Raw genomic sequence first — 4,142 nt, forward strand, 5'->3', positions numbered from 1 at the left:
TCTGGGGAAGGGTCTGACCACTTTGGGTCTATTGTACGCAGCCTTTCCCTACATTTCTGTAAGAGGTTGTTTCCAGGACTTGAACCCGTGACCTCATGCACTTTGACTTCATATTATTAGTTGACCATTTACATGTTTGAATAACCTTTACCGTCATGCTAAAGCCTAAAAGGTAGTCAGGTAGAGAGTCTCAAGTCACCATTCGATCAAAAACTGTTTAGTAAGCTGTTGTTCTCTAATTTCTCAGCGAATGAGCACAAATTCAGAAGGGTACATACACAAAAGAACCCATGTACAAAGTCTCTACTCTTTTACCAGGCTATCCACCATCTACACAGCAGGATTCACAAAGCCATGTGGATGCTACCAAAGTGATAAAATTTAGATGTTTTTGGAAATATAGCATCACAGGCCCAGTGAGGGGGAAAAGCCAACATCATGAAGAATGCATTAGGATAATGATTTTACCTTGGGGTTATAATCTGCATTACGTGCCTAGAGAGCTATTTGCTTTCAAGTCCAATTTACAATCCAGGCGCTGACCGTTGACACAATATTCTTGTCACCAAATCAGACACCAGAAAGCAGAGTACACCCAGGAGAAATCAGACTAGGAAATAGCTGTGGCTCATACTGTCAAGTAACCATATAAAATATCATTTCCAACACAAGGAAAGAGATAAGTTCTGGGAAAGAAAGAATAAAAATATCATACATGATAAAAATAGTGCTGAGAGAACGGATTTCAACTTAGTAACTTACACTTCAGAAAGCGTCGTGAAAATATGTGAGACCCTCAAGCCTGATAGCTTCTTGATGTAATGGTTCTTTGTGTTTGTCCTTCCATTCAAGACAAATATACCTGGTTAAAAACCTAATGGTTGAAAAACATATGTACTGATCAATTAGTGAAACAAAGTTGTATCACTGATGCTGTGTTTTTCATTGAAGCAAAATATGACAATGTACTAATCTAATAGTGCAGATGTAGATTATCTCGCCTAACCTGATCGCATGCTTCAAAGTTGGATTTTGTCCCAGTATATATTTAATGTGTATAGTTCACAGAAATAATAATGGTTTATTTTATTTCGTTACAAGCGCCGACAGACCATGACGCTTGAAGATATGGAGGCGACAAATCTGTGCTGATCCCCTCTTGGTGATAACTCTAGCCGAGCCCCTCTTGGTGACATTCCTAATCTTGAGCATCCTTCCCAAATGACACAGTGCCCGCGCTAGGTAATTGCGAGCATAATTTTTTGTTGTTGATCGCATTGGGGCATACATATAGTTGATACGGCTTTTCTACTGTTAAATTCTTGCTGCAGAAATACAAAAATTATATACAAATTAGAACGAACATCACAACATGTTCTTAAACACAATGGTGTTAGCACACAAAAATCTAGCTAATAACAGGAACTACGGTTTTAACCCAGACTATTAACTAAGGTAAGGGAGAGAATTTAACTGGAAATTACCTCTTGGTGCAAGTAGTACATGTGCTTTCAAGAGGAGCCAACGATGCGGCCAACCATGCTTAAAATGATACACAGTGCAAATCCCACACCTCTGGATTCCTCTTACTTCATCAGCTCAGTTGAGTAATGCCCTGCTTGTTTAGCAAATAAATTTTAGTTGTGTCTGGAAGATGATACATAGCTGTCTATTGTATCATGAAGAGCATGGCTCCAATGTATTTCAGGTACTTATGTCTAGCTTCAACTGATGGCATCTCTAATACTTCTGAATCTTTCTTTTTCCGGATAATGCATCTGTATGTCTGCATTCATATGCTTATGTATATCATTGAATCCATTTTAGTCAAACATTGCGATCAATAGCTCACAAGAAAAAAGAACATTGTACAGTAGAAGAGGCATATGTGAATACATTGCGCAAATAACTGATACCAGTTTTCTGAACTAGCCTGGTGGTACTTCAGAACAACATTGTATTCTCCAAAAATATGAAGGTATGAAAAGAAGTATTCTACACTTTGGAAATTCAGCGATTAATTGGCTACATTAGTGCATTACCTATCGGCCTGGGGTGGCCTGTCATGGAGATCGACGAGGCAGCAGCGCGACTGTGCTCAGCGCAGTTTGAGTGGGGTAGAAGACAGGGCTCGACGACAAGGGCGCCGTGGTCTTCCCACCCACATCCAGATGGTACAGCCACGTGGCCGGCATGTACGGAGAGCCGTGAGCCCTTCTGCAACTACCATCTGGTTCTGGCTGCCCAGGATGCCAGACCGGCGGGCGCGCGGGATTGGCGTCGACACGGCGGCGCGAGATGTTGACGGGGAGAGAAGGAGGCCGGCAACGCCGTCGTGGGGAGAGGATCGTGCGGGCGGAGCTGTGGCGTGGAGGAGAGATGGCAGGGCAACGCCCTGGCGGGGAGAGGAAGGGTCGGGCGACGCCGTCGATGGGCGGCGCAGATTCTCTAACTTGCTTATAGCAAGTCAGAGGCAGCCCAGCGCACGCCAGATGCCGCTCGTTCTCGATCGGTCGGCTGCTTCTTTCGATCCCTCACTCAGCCTAAAATAAGCAGCCCAGCCCAGATTTCATAGCCCACCTAAAGGCCTACTTCAACACAGTGGAGGGAAAACAAAACTTCAGGCGGGAACACGAGAGGATTTTGGCGGGGAAACGTGTGCTGCGCTGCTCTGTCGCGCGCTGTCTCAGCTTTAGGCGATCGCTGCGGCAACTCCAAGGAAATCAGCTGGCCGATCGAGGAAAACTTCTGGCGATCGATTCCAGCCATCGTTCCTCCTCCTTCCAGATTACAGGTAGCAACCATAAATCTCCCCTCTTTGTCTTGTATTTTCTTCACAAATTGGAAATTTTCTTACTTGTATTTGTTCATGATTCCTGCAGTAATTATCGAGTTCATGTCTTCAAATTAAGAGATAATGGCAGAAACCAACAAGTAAGTTAGGCTTACACTGGAATTCCTTTGCTGACATCTAGATCTATAGCAAGTTAGGCTTACACTGGAATTACCTACATATTTATTTTGGTGCAGGGAGAATGTGATTCGTACGTCCTTACCTCAAGTTGGTCAGAAATTCACAGACTTGGCTGAGGCATGGTCATTTGGGTTAACTACGGAGGCCGGGCAGGTTTTGAGGTCAGAAAAAGGTCAAGCTGGAAAAGTAAAATTGATGGAGTGGTAACTTCATGTAGATATGTGTGTGCAAAGGAGGGTTGTCGAGTACAAGACAAGAGGGATCATCTCACAAAGAACCCTAGAGCTGAAACAAGAACAGATTGTGATGTCCATATGTGTCTTTCATTAGATCGAGTGGCAGGACATTATGAAGTGGTGGAGGTAGCGCTTGCTCACAATCATGGTGTCTACTTACCACAAACTTTCCATTTGATGTCATCACAACGGAGGATTTCAGAATTGCAAGCCGTTGAAATTGAGGCTGTCGATGACTCTGGAATTAGGCCAAGGCATGCACATGACTTGGCTAGTCGCCTTGTTGGGGGGCCAATGAATCTCAGCTACACGCCTCGTGATCACAAAAATCACTTGCAGAGCAGGCGCCAAAGAGAGTTAGCATATGGTCAGGCGGGAAGCATGTTGAAGTATTTTCAACAAAAGCAGGCTGAGAATCCGTCTTTCCAGTATACTTTACAATTGGATTCCGAAGAACAAATAAGTACTATATTCTGGGCTGATGCAAAGATGTGCATTGATTATGAACACTTTGGAGATGTTATCGCCTTTGACACTACTTTTGGCACAAACAAAGAATATAGGCCTTTTGGTGTTTTCATCGGATTCAATCATTTTAGAGAGACCGTTATTTTTGGTGCTGCTCTTTTGTTTGATGAAACACGTGGCTCTTTCAAATGGTTATTTGAGGCTTTTGTAGAGGCACACAACCGAAAGCAACCTAGAGCTATATTTACCGATCAAGACACGGCAATGGGATTGGCTGTTGGGGATGTTTTCACCCAAGCATGGCATGGCTTGTGCACCTACCACATCATGCAAAATGCCGTCAAGCACTTGTGCAATAGCAAAGTTGAAGAATCAAAAAAAGAGGAAGATGAAGAACCTCATATCCTCTTAGATTTCAGCGCTTGTATGTATAATATTGAGGACAAGGCAGCCTTTGAAGAGGC

The 4,142-nt window shown here is 43.6% G+C and overlaps 1 long non-coding RNA gene across 1 annotated transcript; it reads right to left on the bottom strand.

Annotated features, from left to right (window-relative positions):
- Positions 1-204: 204 nt before the first annotated feature.
- On the bottom strand, positions 205-2,572 carry LOC119285674. The gene is made up of 5 exons (XR_005139645.1): positions 2,043-2,572; positions 1,485-1,615; positions 1,007-1,325; positions 763-874; positions 205-633 (listed from the first exon to the last, which is right to left on the bottom strand). It is a non-coding gene; the product is annotated as an uncharacterized LOC119285674 (long non-coding RNA).
- Positions 2,573-4,142: the final 1,570 nt, after the last annotated feature.

This window comes from Triticum dicoccoides, chromosome 4A (assembly GCF_002162155.2).
Source record: "Triticum dicoccoides isolate Atlit2015 ecotype Zavitan chromosome 4A, WEW_v2.0, whole genome shotgun sequence".
Classification (NCBI taxonomy): domain Eukaryota; kingdom Viridiplantae; phylum Streptophyta; class Magnoliopsida; order Poales; family Poaceae; genus Triticum; species Triticum dicoccoides.